Below are 20,102 nucleotides of genomic sequence, written 5' to 3'. Positions count from 1 at the left end.
TGGTTTTTCTTCATCTTTGGAATGAAATCCAAACTCCTTAGCCCCGTACACAAGGCCCTTCATGAAGCAACTGGGATCTCCTGAGGGGCGCACAGATCCCCAGGCTCACTGCGCCCCCTGGGTTTCACATCTGTGCTGCTTTGGACGGTCTTGGCCCCTTCTTTCTTGAGCAGACTTGAGTGTGGACCTCAAGCACTGTCACTTGTGAGCCCTTCCTGATTTCTTACGTGGGATGTTTCTCCTCTGTGCTCCCAAGCCTCTCTCTACCCCCTCACTGGCCATTTCACCTGCAGAATTTTTTATTTTCTCCTCCAATAGATTCTGAGGCCTTTGAGGATAGAAACAATGTCTTCTATAATTTTATCCTTGGAATCCAGCGTGACATCTGACATTTAATTGGTGCTGTTAAGTCTAATGGTAAGGGACGCCTGCAAATGGAATACTTGTTCTGATGAAGTTAGTAAGACCTGGTTTCCACAAGTGTTCGGGCAGACATGTAACCCCCCTTCAGAGAGCCAGTGAATGAGATTTCTGTATTTGGTGCGATATTGGCCTACGTGACATTTACATTTTCTGATTCTGAGTCGTTTCCCATTACATCATTATTTTTACCAAGCTCCCAAATGTCTTCATTGGGCCGTCATATGTTATGAATTCTATTTCTGGGCCTTGTAGGCACTGCTGTCCTAGTGCTTCTTTCTGTGTATGAGCGATTTGACTCAGTGGGAGGATATTTTATTTTGTAACTCATTAATGTTTGTGATCTGTGTACTCAAATATTCAGGATCAGCTGTCAGCTACTGCTGGAATTGATCCCATGGACCATTAGCATGTACTTCTATGCTGTAATGGTCCAATGCTGGGAATCAGGAGAGCACAGCACATCCCATGGCAGACGGGGATCCATGTGCCTGGCCTCGTCTGTGTACACGTGGGCAAGTAAATCCAGTCATGGCTTCCTTTTGCCAAAGAAAGAATTAGCTTTAATGTTACTTGGGCTAATGCAGAGTATTGAGATTAAATTAAGCACAACATAGGAAATTCTAAGAGATTTTCCTCTTAGAAAATGGAGAGCAGTTTCATTGCTACTGAGTGTAAATCTGGCTGTGTGTATGGCGTCTAAGATCGTACACTTAATGTGAACTCCAGTTAACACCATTGTGTGAGGCTTAAAAACAAAACAAAATATCTTTTACAGACAGTAGATGACAAGCATTTATTTGAACTATCCTTGTATAGTAACCAATCTGTAAAATGTTCAGGTAACTGTTAATTTTCAGTTGGTCAGTACCTACCACATCCAGTGACATTCTTCAAGCTTTCATTGAGCTTTTATTATGTGTAGGTCTTCTGTGAGGCACTTGGGTTAACAACAAATGGGACAGAAGTCTGCTGTCTGAGATCACCGTCCAGATAAAGAGATACTCTGAGTACAGTGATGTCCGTGTGGCTGTCGGCCTGACCTGTGCTGTATGCTTTCTCTCCTGCAAAACTCTAGAGGAAGACCTGCCGTCTTAGAGGTTAAGCCGTTGAGATTAGTCCTGAGGGGATAAGCAGCTGCTCTCCCTGAGGGCCTGGCATCTGGAACTGTCAGCATCTATTACGAAGGGACCTGATGAGATGGAATTAAAATTAGCCCAAGCAGAAACAACATGGGGACCATCAGTGAGATGCTTACTGCTGTCCTGAAAATAAATGGGAAAAACGTCGTATGTGGTCAGCTTTTTCTAAGAGGTGAAGGCAGCCATGTCCCCCGTGACACCTCACGTGCTGCAGGGTCCAATCAGCCTGAGGATTGCTGTGGACAAGCTCCCCGTTGTTGGCTCCTAGCTCAGGACAGGCATCCTCATTGCTCAGCAGACATTCGCTGATGCCCCTGCAGTGTTCCTGGCCCTGGGTCTGGACCAGTGACCCTGAAGGACAAGTCTGCTGTCTTCATGGAGTTTACAGCCTTCTAGGGGGACCAAGGTCAGGAGCCGGCCTGGGGGAGCACACAGCCCCTTGCTTGTGGGAAAGGAGAAGGGAATTAAGGGTTGAATAGGCTTCCTGACACAAGGGCAAGTATTTGACACACACACATTTACTTTCATGACTTAGTATGCGACCCTTTTATGTAGACAGATGTGCCCTCCCCTTTGAGAACTCAAGGGAATTCAAGGGAGTGCTTCGGAGAAGGATCTAGATGAGGATATAGTGAACCTAAATTTGAGTCCAGATCCAGTTATGCAGAACCATATTGGGTTTTTACTTTTTGGAGGTGGCGGGAATATTACCTTTATTTATTTATTTTGGCGGAGGTACTGGGGATTGAACCAGGACCTTGTACATGCTAGGTGCACACTCTACCACTGAGCTGTACCCTCCCCTCAGAACCACACTGTTTTAAATTCATTTGCTTTGTATAAATTAAATAGCGATTTTATGATCCATAGCTTATTTGATAGGTACCATTGTCACGTGACTCTCATTTTGCGAGAACTCTGCTTTGCGAAGGTGGAAGCAAAATATTCAAAGAGAAAAGCTACAGATATTAGTTGAGCACCAACTGTGTGCCAGGTAGGCCCCGGGGATAGAGGGTGACCCAAATAGACAGTACTCATCCCCATGGAACCTGTGTTCCAGTGGAGGAAGAAGCAGAATCAAATGTATCATATGCCAGGTAGTACTGAGTTCTAAGAAAAAAAAGCAATGGAGAAAGAAGCATGGATGTGGTGGTGGATGTGGATGTATGCACATCCATATTTTATTTGAGAATTTGTCAGGGAAGCCCCTCAGATGAAGTGACATTTAGCAGAGACTTACGGGAATTGAGAGAACAAGTCCTGCATTTGGGGGGTGAAAGTCATTTCAGGGAGACGAGGATGTGCAAAGGTCCTGAGGCAGGAGCATGTTCAGTGCATTTGAGGAACAGCAAGGCAGCCACAGTGGCTGGAATAGAACGAGCAAGAGATGGAACGGGAGTGAGGCTCCCAGAGAAATAACCGGGAGTTCTGGTCAGCCAGGAGAAGGAGTATAGGTTTTATTCTGAGTGGCATGATCTGGCTTGACCTTGTACAGGGACCACCCCAGCTGCCGAGCTGAGCGGACAGCAGTGGCTGGGTGAGGAGGCCAATTGGAAAGTTGTTGTGGTCACCCAGGAGACCCATGGTGGCAGTTAGTGGTTGGGTCCTGGGTAGATTTCGAAGGTAGAGCTGAGAGGATATGCTAAGAATTGGGGAGGAGGTGTGAGAGTAAGAGGTGCTGAGGATGACTTTAGGGTGAAGCCTGGGCAGGTGGCAAAATGGAGCTCCAAGTTTCCAGCTGGGAAGGACCAAGGAGTAAGCATGTGGAAAAGAAGTTGGCCCCTGAATCTTACCTGTTTGCTTTGCTCTGGGCAAGAGGAATTTGGTTTGAAAGGATGTACATCTCTGAGAGTAAGTCAATGTTATAACGGCCTCATTTTTTAGATGATTTGGGTGTGTGGCATTGGCCACAGCGTCCCATCACCGGCAGGGCTCTCTGACCATAACTGTGTTCAGTGCAGCTTGTATGGGCGGGTTTCAGGTTTGAAGGGTAACTGACTCACAGTGGGCATGTTTCTGCCAGCGGGCACCTTGCACACTAGCACGAGCATTCCTCACACTCAGCATGATTCTGTATCCCCATCCTGAGTGGAATTCTCTGGGACCTCCCACCTGCTAAGTTCCCCTCCCCAACAGCCAGGTCCTCCCCCCCCCCCCGCCCACTACTGGACATTGCCTCTAAGTCTCAACTCCTTGGCACTCAGTGACCCCACCACCTCTTCCTTGGTCATTCTGAGAACAGTCTGTGCAAACACTCCAAGTGGACACAGTTTGGCCCAGTTATTCAGTGGCATTTTCTCGGAGTGCAATTGTCTTTGAAAGCATTGGGACCGAGCCTTGTCGGAGGAGGGTGGCTGCGGAGAACAATCGCCCCTGTGTTCTCCAGTTTGCTCTCCAAAGAGGCTCTTGTAAACTCGGGTGGGCGGACACTGAAAAGGCTTTTCCAAGAGTGGGAAGCAAAACGCAATTCTCCTCCCCTGTCAGGCCTTTGCTGTTGATGCTTCCTGTTCCTGAACAAAGTGCAGTGTGTGCTCGGAGCGTGTGGTGGTGGAAGCATCCTACACACTGTGGATAATTGGAAGAGTGCCCAGTGATCACACCGGTGAGGGAAGGAAAATCGCTGGATTCAATATACGGCATCAGTATTAAGTAGAAACCTGAAGTTTTAATCTACCTCCCATTTTTCCATCGAACTGATTCTTTTGGGGGGGGCGTGTAATTTGGCTGTATTTATTTATGTATTAAATGGAGGCACTGGGGATTGAACCCAGGACCTCGTGCGTAATAAGCATGTGTTCTACCACCGAGCTATACCCTCTACCACCCCCCCACACCCCCACAACTGACTCAACATTTTCTTCAGTCAGGGGAATGGGGACTCTAAGTGATAGAAAATGCTGGTAAGTACTTTGTAGGAAAGCCCTGAGGGGAAGAGAACAGTCTGTGCATATTTTTGTCAAAACATGTTACTAAGGTAACAAGAAATGTATCTCAATGTCTGGGAGTGCCCTGTCCGATACACTGGTCACCAGCCACGTGTGACTGCTTAAATTTAAATTCAATCTAATGGAAGATACAGTTGCACTTGCCATCTTCAGGTGCTCAGTAGCCGTCCGTGCTAGCTCAGATGGGGAACATCTCCCTTGTCGTAGAATACTGTATTGGACAGTGCTGGTCTGGGACGTCACATGAGGACCATCGGTAAGAAATCGTCATACATTTCGCTTGTTGTCTGAATTGGCCCAAGGCCTGAGGGTAGAAGGTGTTGAAAGGCTTGAAGAAAATCTCCATTCTTATGAAATGGCGTGATCTTGGTGGTGCTGCGAGTGCTTGGTGAGGACAGAGTTTTTCATCCTTCGAAGCAGACCCCTCTCTCACTGGTAACCCTGGTTGCAGACAGTACTAATTACCCAGGTTGGAACGGTGCTCGCTCCGCTTCTTGGCAAGACGCTTCAGTAGAAACATAACCTGTTTTAGTCAGAAAGTGACGGACTTGTTTAAATCCATGGGGTCCGAAGACGTAGGCAGAAAAGTAGACGCAGAGGGGAAGGGAATCTTTAAAATCCTACACGTGTTGTCATCTGATTGATAAAAGCTAATCAGATGGAGGGATCTTTTCTTAACTGGATTGTCGATGGCCGACATATGATTGCCCAATTTATCAGTTACGTTTAAATAGAGTCAATTGTTTTTTAGTGTGAAAAGCAGGCAAAGGGTGGTTATCGTGCTTTGCAGCGGCCAGGCCTGCTGGATAAATGTTTATTAAGCTGGCTGGGCCGGCGAGGGCAGGATGGGGGCGAGGGGCCGGGACTGGGGAGTGTTCCCCTCCTCACAGGGCTGCCTCACACCACTGCTGCCAGGTACACCAGGAGCCTCGAGGTGATAACTTCAGGGGAGGTGAGTCCAGGCCACCTGACAGCAGGTACAGTGGTTTCCAAATCGGGACCATTAAGGAAAAGGGACCCCTCCTAAGGTACCCAGCTCCGTGCCTTGGGTGACCCCAGTGCCCATGGAAGAACTTGCGGGTGTGATGCAGCTCACCCACGGAAAGGTTTGGAAGCCGGCTTCAAATGGCCCAGGGACACAGTCAATACAACATGAAACGTAGTCAGTGTAAGTGACTGAAATTTCTAAGTTTGCAGCTTATCAAGAATGTGTGTTGGGTGAGGCCGGGTGGGCTGTGGGGGGGTGTTGTAATGACCAACAGTAACAGGAGGAGCCTGGAGAAGGGCAGGGCTTGGATTGATCAGGGTAGCTTGGGTCAGCAGAGAAGGTTCTCTTTCTGGCCAGAGGGGGACTGGACAGCCTTTGGGGCATGAGGGGCCATAGGGTGTAGTTTGATGAAGACGGCCACTTTGCTTACCCAGATCTTTTGCTTACATTCACTATTGAGTCAATGAATCCTTTGATCATGGTTTCCAGATGTTTTGAGGACGGTGAGATAAATGTGATGACCCCTCAAGGTATGCTGGAAATCCATCTTGTAGGAACTACTGTAGGCTTGAGCCATTTCCCCCAGATCTGAGCCGTCTCAACATGCTGATCATTTTTCCTTCCTGAGAGGGCAGAATAAACACATATGTCCAACTGCATCATGCTGGCCCCAGGGTTGCTTCCCGTAAGTCTCATTTGCCCCTTGGCCTCTCCCCCAGTGAGGGCTGTGGGAAGCACAGCCCTGTGACATTCCCATCATGCTTGTCAGGAGCAACGGCCAAGCTGCAAACTTCAAAAGCACTGAACTTAAAGAGGGCAGATCTTTAGAGGGCTTGACAGGGTCAGTCATCACTGATCACGCCTCCAACAAATTTTGATAAATATTATTGTAATATTTTTATAAACTTTCTTTGTATCGTGTCATGTGGTTGAGTTGTTCTAGATGTCATCTTATTTTGAAAAAAAAACTGGCAAGGTAAAAGTGGTACCCTCACCACTTCTCTGTGAGTCTTTGCAGAGAAAGTCACAATGAAACGATACAAACTTGACCCTTGGCATGAAGGTGAATCTGATATTCTAACTTTTGGAGAGAGTATGTTCAAAGGCTATTAGGAGTTCAGGTTTGTTTGGGGTTTTTTTTCTTTTCTTATTTCTTCTTCCTCTTCCGGCAGAAGTGAAAAGCATTTCATTCTTCCCCACATATTTACATCCACAAACATTTTTTGTGCGTCCTCTTCTTTTTCTCTAAAAGGCCATATTGTTAGTTTGAATGAAAGGGATCAATGTCTTGGGTTCTTGCCTGATATAAATTGGTATTCTTTCCAAGTAGCCCTAGTGAGTGGCTCTTTTCAAAGTCGTATTAAATCACAGGGCAGGAATCATAAATCGATTTGGATTCCATTGCTGAGTTCAGTTGATTCATGGTGGCTGTGAGAACCGTGTTGAAAGAGAATGGGCCAGTCCATGAGTGGTGGCCCTACTGGATGTGGGAAGGTCTAAGGGGCGGTAGACGTGACCCAGGTTTGCCGACCTGGCTACCTGGGGAGTGCTAGCCATTTAGACTTATGGAGGTTTGCTGGATCACAACCTCTGTTTTACCTGTTCTGCTTATAAATCTAGTTTGTCCATAAGATGACCTTTGAAAGCACTGATGCTCTTCCGATAAGCATCGGCTCCCAGGCCTGCCTCTCCCCGCACCTTGTGCTGGCTGATGAGTCAGTTCATGAACCCTATTTGACTTTTTGATCTTGTTCAGCAAAGCATCATGGCCTTAGAGAATGGTTTGAGGCATAAAGAGATTTTCAGAATTTTTTTCTTACGCAGTCCAAACACATAATCAAGAAACTAAGGTCAGTTTGGATTTGTTAGCATCTGCAATAATAGGACATTTTGCATATCAAATAACACATGCGGAAATTTTTTATATCATAATGAAGATGGGGGTATGGGTGTGTGTGTCATTCTAGGAGCCTTTTCTCTCCATCCTTAAAAAAAATTTTTTTTTGCATTCTTAAAATTGATACACAAAATTAAAGGGAAATCATTGCTGCAATTCAAAGCCCAAGAGAGAGCCCCAAGCGTGGATGACCGTAGGTGGCTGCTTAACTTCTAGCCCAAGGCTGGTGTGCACCTACTGCACAACAGACTCCCCTGGGGGGCTTTTTTGAAAGAATACTGATGTCCGAGTCCCACACCAGGCTAATTGAGCCAGAGTCTTTGTGAGCAGACGGGGCATCAGTACACTTACAAAAGCTCCCCCGCGGAGTCTTGATGCATTTCTTGCTTTGAGAACAGCTGCTCCAGCAGATCTTTGTCTTTGGCTTCAGGTCTGTAAACCCCATTATCACCTGCAGGGAAGACCTTCCTGGATTTGTCCTGTCTACTTCTCCAGCCTCATCGCCCATCGCTCCCTCCTTTCTCCTGGCTCCCCGGGCTCCCGGCACACCTGGGACAGTCCCATTCTCACTTCAGTACCTTTGTATTTGCACACAGTTCTTTCTGCCTTGATTGCTATTTCCTCAGGCTCTCTGCACAAAATTGTTTTCCCCCTAAGAATCAGATGTAGTGTCCCTTCCCTTGTGAAAACCCTCCTTCTCCTCAAGGCAGACTTGGCCCTCTTCTCCTACGTGTCTGTGGCTTTTGAAGACTGGGACCACCTCTGTCCACTTGTGTCCTCCACACACAGCACAGTCTGTGTTCAAAAAGCACTTGCCTAATGGATGAGTGGATGGGCAGAGCCGTCTGCCTTTCCTTGTCCGAGGTCTGAGCCGTGCTAAAGTGCTTGTCAACTGTATACACCAGTCAAAGTGGTTTGTGGTTATTACTGGTTCTGATCTTTAAACGACAGCACATGGATATTCATCTGCCACCTTTCTGTAGACTGCACTCCTCTTCCAGCCAGAATGTGGGACGTTGTGCTTTATTTACTGTTGAGAACGCGGTCTAGTTGCCCTCCAGGTGATGCAGCAGCCCCACCATCCCCCCGGAAGGACAGGATGTGGGATAGCCCGCCCCCTTGGTCCACCGCCAAGTGCAGCTCAGCTAATCAATTGGAGCTAATTAGATGATGTGTTTGCCTTGGGCAGCATCTCCGTAATCCCAAAACCTTGTCCAAATAACCGAGCCGCCCGTGAACTTTTATTATGCGGACTTATGTCTCTCAAAGCCATCTGTGAGCGTGGTCTTTTGAAGCAATTATGTTGCAGGTGTGCAATAGAAATGAAGTAATAGCTTAATTATTTGGAGGAGCAGCAGGCATTTTTGGACCGGAGACTGGCTGCACAAACTTCCCAGGCTTTCTTCATGCTATTTTGTTCTTTGGAATTTTAACACAACCTAGAGAGAGAGTTATTGGGACGGCAGCCAGCTATGTGTACAGTCACCTTAAAAAGTCAGCTTGTTCCATACTTAAATCATAAGAACTATGTATGTATGTGTATAATTGAATCGCTTTGCTGTACACCTGAAACTAACATGGTAAATTGACGGCACTTCAATAAAAAATAAGAATAAAAAACTATAAGAAGTTCTGCCTGATTCTCTTCCTGCTGTGGGAGAGGGACTCAGGGCAGGGACATGTGGTAATGAACTGTCTGAAATGTAAGCAGACTTGGGGTACACGTGTATGTTGGGGGAAGGGGCCTCTTTCATCAAATTCTCAGAAAGAGTCCTGTGGAGCTTCCTCCCGCCACCCCTCCAAGACAAATGCGAGTATTAAATGTTGTCTTATGTTTATTTGAAGTTGTCAGTAGTACCTAGAGGGGTAAAGATAGATCTTGAATAGATCTTGAAGGATCTAACTCTATTAAGGTAGATCTATTCTAATCTCGACAGACATAGATCTCCGTCAGAAGCCAGCTCAGTTCTAACTTGTCCGTTCTCCTGTACCTTGTTTGCTGTTGTCCTACGTGTTTGCATTTCGACCTTGACATTTCTGAGAACGGGCAGAGAGGTAGAAAATGAGATGAACCACAAAGCAGGATGTTTAGGAAAAGGATGACCCAGGAGCTCCTTGTAAGGCCGTGCAGGGCCGTAATGGGAACTCCCCCCACCCCAGAGTTGTGTGACACAGTCGCCCTGGGTGTAACCCAGCTTTCTGAACACTGACCATATGCCAGGCACTTTGTATGTACTTCCATTTTAAAGGAGGCTGGATCATCCCCATTTTACCAAAGAGAAATGAAGAAACTGTGGCTCATGTTTAAACATCCTGCAGTTTGGTGACTGTCCCTATTGCACGGTATGAGGATTGCACCGGAGATGGGGCTGCACAGAGATGGGGCTCCAGAAACAGCCGTCAAATTTAACTGGCTGGCCTGGAAAACACGGTTCCCAAAGTGGTAGGTAGAACCTTTCATGGACCTGCACTTGGTGTTTCTTTTGGTACCATGAGCTGGTGTGAAAGATTTGGTTAGGATGCAAACATCAGCTTAATTCTGTGAGATTTACCCATGGTTTTCAATTATTGTGAGTTCTGCCAGCTGTCCCCAGTAATACAGCAAACTCCTCGTTTCGTTTTTATCTGTGTGTTGATGCTGTTGGCCTTTCACTCGGAATCTCCTTCATCAGACATTTATTAATTCTCTGGTTCTGTGTCTGTATTAGAGTTTTCAGACTTTGTGCTCAGTGAGGCTACCACGTTGTAGGTGGGGTGAGTTGCCAAATGCAGAGGCGTCCTGCTTGGATGCCATCTGGCTGGAGGGATGGGATGGGAAGACGGGGCTTCGGTTGGGAGCTCAGTGAGCAGGCCCAGGCACGACAACTGTCGCAATTCACGACTTCAGAAAATACCAATTCTGCTTTATTTTTTAAAAATTCATTGATTTTAATTCTGAGTAAGAAAGGCATACCTGTTTCTGTCTTTAAAAAAGATGGAACCCAAAGAAAGTGAAAAGAAGGGAAAGAAATTCTACTCTGCATAGTTGACTGTTGTTAGAAAATTCTGATGTCCATCTTTCCCTGAATAGGACATCCTGTTAATACTGACCTTTGCTAAAAGCAGCCTTTTCTCTTCACACCATCTCTGCCGTGCATTGAGAAGAAGGAAACCATTACCAGCCAAAAGACACAAAAGCATGCCCTGGCCAGCTCCCTTTGAAAGCTTGATCCCAGCAGGTGAAGTGTATGAAAACACAGGGGCCGCCTATTGAAGGGAGGAGTTGGACATTATGTGTGCAAATGATTTCTCCCTTGGCCTGTTCTACAGAGAACTCGGCAGCTTTGAATGCTGTGTGTAGAGTCATGCCCCTGGGGGGACAGCATAGTTCCTAAAGAAGGAAAAATGTTAATAAAGATATGGTCTCATCCAAAAGAATTACATTTAAGTCTTAACTCCAGTAATCTGCTTGGATACCAGAATTCACTGGTTACAAGAACTCTACACGGAAGATGCTTCCTTCTTTCCTTCTTTCTTTTTCTTTTATGAGGAGTCTTAGCCAAAAATGTAAATCTTTAATTATTTTCTCTTTGAAAGTTTAAGATGATAAATAGTAACAAAAAGTTGTTTGGTGGAGCAGTGTGGCTATAAAACATGACTCCATGTGCAAAAAGAGTGCTGACATCATTGCAACTTTAAAAACTGTGTGTTTGATTCTGGCTCTTTATTATTTTTTAAAAAACTTAATGAGGGTACTGAGGATAGAACCCAGGACCTTGTGCATGCTAAGCACACACTCTAGCACTGAGCTGTTACCGACCACCCCACAAGCACTTTATTATTTTTAAATAGTTCTTCTCTGTCTGTCTTTGCTTGCTTTGGGCTCCCCAGATTATCTGCTACTTCAGGTGTATTGTGCTAATCAATTGAGACTTAAATGCTACAGGAACATTGAAAATTCCCTCTTTTCTTCTGATTTCACCTTTGAATACTCTCTAATGTTCCCCCAAATGATCTTTTAAGAACTTACTGACAAACTCCCTCCAGGTCCCTGAAGTATGGCAAGAACCCCACCAAACTCAGATTCTGCCCACACCCTTGCCCCGAGAGCACTGGATCTGGATGAAGGTATTTACTTAGGCAAAGAGGAAGTAGGTCTTAGGTTAGCATGTGCGGGTGTGATGGGAGAGTGGTCTGTGCCGCCCTACGGGTTTGGTGATGGCACCAGGCCTTCCTGCAAGTCACTGGGCAGTCACTGGGAACATATTCTTAGGGTCCTGGTCCACCTGTGTGGACCCTGTGACTCTCCAGTTTTGGTGGTCATTATCCAAACCACATCGTTATCTTATTTTTAATAGGCTGTTCTTTGAATGGCAGTGAAGGGGGTTGGGCAGATGCTTGGGGTCCCTTTCAGTGGAGCATCCAGGATGTGTGTGCATTAAATTCTATTTTGAGTGGGTTGATTCCCAGGGGGGATTTTTATATTCTATAAAAGAGTATTTTTTAAAGCATATTCGAAGTGGAGCCTGTAAATGTTCTGACAGTGCCTCTTGCATGACGGCCGCATCAGCTCTGCCATCTTAGCAGCTGGAGAACTCATCCTAGTGGGGCCAACTCTCCTTGTTCCTTCTATCCTTTTTCTTTAAATAAAGAGAAGGACAGAACAGCATTGTTACTACTGTTTTATTTACCAAATGATGGTTTTGAATATGTATGATGCTCTAAATAGTTATTTCTTTGAAAAAAGACTTCTCCAGCCATGTTGGCCTGCTTGGATACCATGGCTTCCTCTGTGCGGCCACTAAGTAGGGGCTCAGTGCCCTGTAAGGGACTCCGTGAACTCCTGAATGGTCGGGCTTGGCCTCGGTGGTCTCATGGGTCTCTCCAGCCCTGAAACGGATGATTCTGTAGTTGGTCTAGACCAGGGGTCCTCGTCCTCGACGGGGGCCCAGTTGGCAATGTCTGAAGACTGTTTTGGTTGTCTTCTGATGGCATCGAGTGCATACAGGCCAGGGATGCTGCCGTCATTCTGCAATGTGCAGGGCAGACCCCTGCAGCAAAGAATTACCCACTTAAAATGTCAAGGTTCTGTGGTTGGGAAACTCCCTGTGGAGGGAGCCGGGGGAGGGGCAGTGCCTTCTCAATGCTCCTTTTCTCTCCTGTGGGCTTGGTTCATTTACCATCTGAAAGTTCTCTAGGTGAAGTGATGGAGGAGCTTGCTTCTGGGATAAGCCTGATGGGCCTGATTCAAGGAAACAGAGCTTCTATTGTGCGGAGCTGCTGGCGTGTGTGAGAAACCCCGAGTCACCACGGACACGGAGGTGTCGGCTTTCTAAGCCACGTGAAAAACGTGTGGCTCATTTTCTTCTCTGACTTAGAATTTTCCTGGCAGTCATTTTGAAACTTGGCGTTTGTTTACTTTTCCATCTTTCCCGTACATTCCTGGGACGTGGATTGTTAGAAGCTTAGCGGTTTTCTGGACTATAGTGTATCATTTAATCTTCCTAGGGGCAAATGCCTGAAGAAGAGGCGTTTTAACAGAATAAATTAACATGATTGTGTAAACCTTTTGGCAGGCTTTTTGGGGGTGGGTGGGGGCCAAGCCAAGAAATGGTGGTACATTGAAAACCCATGCAGAGGGACTTAACCTGCTTAAGGACCCCATGTTTTTATTGTTTGTTTTAAGTGCACATGTACTCAGTAGCCTATGGCTCAGACCTCTTTAAAAAGCAGAAACTGAAAACTGTCCTCTGAGCAAAAGCTGGGGCCAGGGCGGGGAGGTTGCCCAGAGCAACCTTGTTAATTAGGGTGACTGGATTTCACAAACAGAACAGATCAGCCTGGCTCTAGCCATTAACATTCACAGACTGAACATTATTTTCCCTAAGGAAGCTGCATGCCTTTTAAGGCAAACTTACTGTAGACACACCTCCATATTGACGGCATATGCAGACCCTCTCTGAGCACCTCCTGAACTCCCCTGCCGAGAAGCAGGAAGCAGAAAGGAATTTCCATGTTTGGGTTCAGCTGCCACTTTTTTTTTTTTCTGGCACAAAAGCTGGGGCCCTGCCAGTTAGCTGTGATTCCACTCTTTGATGGAAAACCGTCATCACACCTCCAGGATAACAGGGTGAGTGCACTTACAGAATTTTATTCCTGCCACTTCTGTAGCTTCTCCTGTGAGTACCAAGTGCCAATCTAGGTTTGTCATTTCGCCTGTTTCGAGAAAATCAGTTGTGTCTCAAATTCATTCCTTCACTCCCCAGTTGCTGCATTTGCCCTCTCCCACCACCTTTTTTAACCACTGCAGCCACAAGTCACCAAAGACAGTCACTTTTGCTTTCTGTGAGCCACTTTTCCCCAACCACGGGCAGACCTAGTTTACCAAACCCCATGTATTAGGGGCATGCTCAGGCAAGTGTTGTCTCTCTTCCCTGTCCTCCAGGCAGATAGAGAAAAGGTAAGATGAAGAGTAAGGAAAAACGTCTCCAAGATCTCATTGGGGCGACAACTGAACAGTTAGATCTCAGTTGTGGGCTACATCTGTCCTCTCTAGAGAGCGAGGGAGCCGGGCAGCCCGGGTGATGCTGACCTGGGTGGAGGCAGGAATATTTCGATCTGCATCTGTGGATATTTTGAAATCAAGAGCGGTGGAGATGAAGGGAGTGAAAAGCCCACTTGGGTAAATGAGAGAAAAAGAGGTACCAGAGGGGCCCCGATCTGGGGAGTTCCTGGGCTGAGAACCAGCTGGGGTGGCTGTGCGGTATCTGCTGCAAGTCTGGAGGTGACCAGATGGCCTGGTGGAGTTTTCGATTTCCCTTGGATTTGCACTCTGGTTAGCAGGCTTTTGACTGTAAAGGGAATCTCAATAAAATTTACTTTGATGGGGCATGCACAACAAGTATGAACCTCAAAAAGCATTGTGCTAAGTGAAGGAAGCCAGGTCCAAATGGCTCTGTGTTGATTCCATCCATACGAAGTAGTTTATAGAGGCAGAAGGTGGGTGGTTGTCTAGGGCCGGGAGTGGGAGCAGGAACCAACGGCATACTGGCTTAACGGAACATTTAGGGGAGATTAAAATGTTCTAGAACTGGATTGTGGTAATGTTGGCAGCCCGCTATACAGTTACTAAAAATCACAGACTTGAACACTTACAGTGATTGAATTTTATAGAATGTAGAGTATACTTTAGTGAAACTGTTGCATTTTTACTTTGATTGGATTTTGTTCGGGGGCTTGTGGGAGGACTTGAGTACAGACAAAAGGATTTCCATGGAATGGGCTTGGTCCCCATTGATAGTAATTCCGATTTGGGGAAACGTGTGTACGCATGATGATGTTACCGTCAGAACTGACAAGCAAAGTCCTGTTCTGTGAACTTGGTCCCTCAGCTTTAGTAAGGAGACCTTGTGTAATCCTTGCTTCATCTTCTGAAATGCTTAATATAGAAGAGCTCATCGTTTCTATGTGCAGGATATACACCCACACGTACAGGAGAATCTCACTAATTTGGGTGTTTGAATTTAGTCTGGATCACTAACATCTATATGTACGGAAGGAGTGAAATGTCCTAGAACCTCAGCATTGGGCAGGGCTTTAAAGGAGAAGAACTGGCGGGACGCACATGGTGAAGAATAGCAGACGATTGAGAAATTCAGAGACTCTGGAGTGTGTTTGGCTAGCGGACTGAAAGACCTCACAGTTAATGCATGCCCCTTTCATCACGAAGTTCATTCGTCAGAGATCACACGTTATTTGGCCGCAACGGTGGTCTGAATTTAATGGCGAGTCTCCTTTTCTTCTGGCGTTTAGAAAGCTCTCTACCTAACGATAGTCCAGTGTTTATTTTGGGAAATGCTGTGATTACTAGCAAGGCTGCTGACAGTCAGTTCAGGTCTGGTGAAAACGAGCACAAGTCTCCCCTCCCCTCCCCGCTCTGGTGGATTTGTCTCCGTTGGCAACCAGTGGGGGCCTGAGCCCCCTTCCCGAAGCTTCTCCTTCTGCCGGATTTGACTATGGAGTTTCTAGCTGCTTCACTGAAGGTTTATGTTTTGACCTATATTCACCAGGAGTTTTGTCTTTTTTTTTAACTATGATTTATCTGAGGACCAAGTGGGCAAAATAATGATCTTCAAAGGATGACAGATTATAAAAGGCCTTTAAAGTGACTTCGTTGACTTGGTTCATTCATTCAGTCAGTCAACAGACATGTACCTTGCTAGGTGGTGGGTCCAGGAAGATGCCCGAGTTCCTGCCTTGAGACAGCTTCAGGCTGGTGGGGAGGAGGGCTGCCAGGTGGTGGAGGGTCAGAGCCCAGAGACACAGAACAGGAGAGTAGCTGCGTGTGGTGGGCTTGGGCTGGGTGATGCGCAGACTTGTGTAAGGCCGGCAGGCACCATAACTTTAAGTGGCAGACTCAGGGACACCCGAGGAGTGGTTTGTGACTCGGCCCATCTCACAAGTCGAAAGGCCTGCATTTGTCTCTGTGTCACACTCTTCCCTGCCCCTTTTCTCAGTACTAAGAAGTCATGACCTCGGCAGGCCTGGACGTAAATTCACACATAACAGGTCAGTGTATTTGCTTTTCAGCCAGCCAGTTAAAGCACAGCATTTGTATCGTTTGATTTAATCTGGAAAAATAAAAGAACATCTGCCACAAAGTAATGGCCTCTCCTCTTGCGTGAGCTTCTTTAAGCCTGTTTCTCTGGCTGGCCTGTATATTTTATGTTGAGTAGTGACCCATTAGGCATGACCATAATGTTTTTTGCAAGAGAGAAAGTGAAAGTAATGTTCTTTGTTTAAAAAAAAAAAAAAAGAGGGGTGGTGCTCAGTAATAAGTTTTAAATGTGTGTCCTTTTCTCCCAGGAAAACCTTTCTTCATCCGCTGATGCTGTGGATTCTTTGTATTGATGAGACCGGCTGGTAGAAATGGAATCCTAGTACTGGCCCCCACACGGGTGCTTGTCACGTGCCGGGCAGAGTGCCGGTTGCTTTAGACATGTAAACATGTCCCCTCTCATCTTCCCCAGAGCCTGTAAGGCGGTAGATGAATCTCCATTCCGTAGAGGAGAAAACATGGGCTTTGTTGGGTTAAGAAACTTGGTTAAAGTCACACAGCTGGCGGTGGAGCCTGCATTTAAAATGACAGTTGTTCTATGACTGAAAACTTTCCATCAAAACATTAAAAACTCTTCTTACTGTTAGTTCTACATGTACTGGGAAATGAAGACGATGGTAAAGCTCATATGTAGTTAGTATGCTGTCACTGAAAACACTGGAAACGCTGAGAATTTTAAATGTATCAGAGTAGTTTGAACAGTGAGTGCTTTCCTTCATCTCGTCCTATAATTGAGGACCCAGCGCCGTGAGCATCCTTCCTCTGCTGCGGTCGGTTGTCATACTCCTTTCTTAACGTTAGGATCAGCTTCCACCATTGTATCCTCTGTGCTTTCACTGTCTTGAAATATCTCTGAGGACTTCTTTCATTTCTCCAGCCTCACTTCTGAAGACATCTTTACCCTTTTCATCACAGCCCACTTTCCTCGTCGATGCCCAGAAACTCACCTTCACTGGGTTTCTCTGGCTGCATCTTCAGCATCTCTCGTGTGGCAGCAGCATCAACATTCTTGTGGTCCAGCTGTTTCCTGAACATCACTGGTGTTGATGTCTCACTTTTCTACATGTTTTATTTTCCCTCCTTTGCTGCACTTTTCATCTCTGTTGGTCAGTCCCCTCTTCAGTGATCCGTTTTTGTGAAATGTTATGTGAATTTATCACTGGGAGACAAGGTTGCATGGCCACACACTTTGCTGTCTATAGGCACTGAGTGTCCAGTGACCCATCACCTGGAAACTGACAGAGATTTGTGATTGGTCATTGATCATAACATGCATCTGTTCTTGACGGAGTGATTTGTGGTACTAAAGAGCTAGCGGCAAGGCTGTACTTGGTGCCAGTACTCACAGTTAAATATATTGTGGTAACTGACATTGAAACCGTGTTTTCAGGAGGGAGCCTGGTTGTACTTCACCAGACCGTGTACCGGACACTGGTGCCTATCAACCATCAAAGCTAGTGTTCTCAAAAATGCAGGGGAAGAGGAAATTGCCTGACATACCCCCACTTCAGTTCTCTTATTTAGAAGAAAGGGCAGGGGACGAACAGTTTCTCAACATCTGTTGTATCCCTGTGCGCAATGCTCACGTATTGCATTTTACTGGGAGGAAAAACAAAGCCAAGAGTTTTAATCCTTTGCTTGAATACAATTAGAAAGTGGAAGACTTAACCATTCTAACCCAGATCTTTCTAGTTCTGAAATCCATGCTTTTAACACTAGACCACTCTATGGGAAAGAAACCAAATATTGTGGTGGGAAAAAGAAGGAAGCCAACATTTATTAAATAGTGGGCTTGGGCTATGCCCTTCCAAGCTGTCACCTCTGTTCCTCACAGCCCCTCAACCCTTTGACAGTCTGCATGTTACAGAGGAATAAACACTGCACAACTCAGAGAAGCCATGAGACTAACCCCGTCACAGAGCTGGTCAATTGTAAAGAGTTAAACTTTGCAAAAGATGTGCAGAGTCTGGTCTTCACTCATGACCAAAATGTTTCATAGGTTTTGTTCTGCAATTTAATTCATCATTTATGGGCTTCAATGATTAGAAAGCTGGAGGGGGGAGGGTATAGGTCAGTGGTAGAGCACATGCTTAACATGCATGGGGTCCTAGGTTCAGTGCCCAGTACCTCCACTAAAATAAATAGATAAATAAATAAACCTAATTACCTACCTGCCCCCAAAATGCTGGAAAAAGCAAAGGTTTAGGGTTTTACTTGTAGACATTGATTTTCTTTTTCCTTAAAAGGCAGTTCTGGCTGATATAAAATTGTCTATTTTGGAATTAGGTGGGGAATTTTACAAAATTGATTAGAAATTGAATTTGAATACCTTGCACATATCTTGTTATGGATGGAATTGGTGGAACTAATGGAAGAAAGTGTCCTTTTCCACTGAAGCGTGTTCCTTGCCCGAGGTCCATCATTGTCTTCCCTGCATCTCTGACTTCCAGTCCACCTCATGGGCTCATCCCTCACCCTGGTGCCCAGTGGGGTGGGTGTGCCCGAGGCTCTGTCCAGACTCCTTTTCTCTGACCCACAAGCCTCACGTCTGAGAGATTCCCACACCAGACACACGACGAGCCAATGTGGTTTCATTGGCAACCACTTTTCATCACGGGTCCCAGTCTCCTCCCGCTAAATAAAAACTTGTCACATCTGGGTCCTCATTTATCTCTTGCATCTCTCTGGTGCTCGGTTTAGTTCTTCACAGCCGCCAACTGGAAATGATGAGGACTGTTTTCCTTGTGTTTTTTGTCTCTCCCCCTCTGGTATTATTATACCCTTTGCCAGAGCTTCTAAATCCCAAATCTGATCACAGCATGCTCTTGCAAAACACCCCTCAGTGATGTTTCACTGCTCACAGGATAAAGGTCCAGTACCTAGCAGGGTATCCAAGATCTTTTACAGTCAGGAGGCTAGTCTACCTTCTTGCCTTATCCCTTCCCCCACCTTTTTTGCATCCTCTTTGTTGTCTGGGGGGAAGACTCTGCACATTCATGCTTCTCAGCCTTTGTGTGCTCTTCCCCTTGCCTTGGACCAGCCTCCCTCCCCTCCCTTGGCCAAACTTCCCGGTCTCCTGGGCTCTGAAACCCACAGAATTCATCGTAACTTCACCCGCAGTGGTTCCACAGCACAGACATTCCTTGAGTGCATTATGTATCACACTGGGCTTTGTTTATGTGGCTTTTCCCAAAGAACTGTGTACAGACCTTGGGGACAATAACAGTCATATCTGCATTTGTCATACAGCGGGTATGGGGTAAATATTTACTCAGTGAGTAGATTTCAAGACCACTGCTCTTTCTGGTGCTCATTCAGGGCAAGTTAGGGCTGGAGGACTGGATTATAAGGATGTCCTTTGTTGATCCAGCAGCCGAGAACTTTGACTTGGTGAGATCGACAGATCTGATGCCCTCTGACATGGTGAGCTGAGTGACTCAGGAAGGACGGGCAGTGGAGAAAGACAGAAGATAGGATTATAGGCTAGACCAGCACAGTCTGACCGGCCACACCTGGCCAGTGAGCACTTGGAATGTGGCCCATCCAAAGAGAGATGGGTTCTAAGAGTAAAATACACACTGATTTTGAAAACTTAGTACCAAAAAAAGTAAAATAACTCAATTTAAAAATATTGATTATATGTTAAAATCATATCTTGGATATACTGGGTTCCATAAATTATATTAAGATTCATCAGTTTTTTTACTTTAAAAAATATCACTACTGGAAAAATTGAAATTTTATTTGTGGCTCACACTATGTTTCTCTTGGACACCTTGATGGGAGAGAAGCTATAGGAAGCTAAAGGGACCGGAACAAGGTAAGAGGCCAAGAGCCAATGCTTAAAAATGAATCAAAAGAGCAAAGAAAGGGGAGGGGCCCCATATTGGGCAGAACCAGGAAGAGCAGGTGCTGAGGTAAGTTAATGGGAGGACAGAAAACGCAGTGCAGTAGCTGCTGGTGGAGTAGGTGGTGGGCCACACAGCCTTTGTGGGCAGCCCCTTCCCGAAACAGGCCACCTTGGGTTCAGGCAGTAGAGGAAGACTTGCATTGTTTTTCCCATATGATGAAGTCATCTCTTTTTACTGCAGCATAATTAGAGGAGGAAACAAGC

General features: G+C 46.0%; 1 protein-coding gene and 1 non-coding gene across 6 annotated transcripts in view; one reads left to right on the top strand and one right to left on the bottom strand.

The window, feature by feature from the left end:
• The window catches only part of FARP1 (FERM, ARH/RhoGEF and pleckstrin domain protein 1), a 277,212-nt gene that overhangs the window by 124,088 nt on the left and 133,022 nt on the right, over window positions 1-20,102 (top strand). The window lies entirely within an intron of this gene.
• On the bottom strand, window positions 4,309-4,380 carry TRNAN-AUU. The gene has a single exon. It is a non-coding gene; the product is annotated as a tRNA-Asn (tRNA).

This window comes from Camelus ferus, chromosome 14 (genome assembly GCF_009834535.1).
Source record: "Camelus ferus isolate YT-003-E chromosome 14, BCGSAC_Cfer_1.0, whole genome shotgun sequence".
Lineage (NCBI taxonomy): Eukaryota > Metazoa > Chordata > Mammalia > Artiodactyla > Camelidae > Camelus > Camelus ferus.
This window is presented reverse-complemented; position numbering and strand designations above follow the sequence as displayed.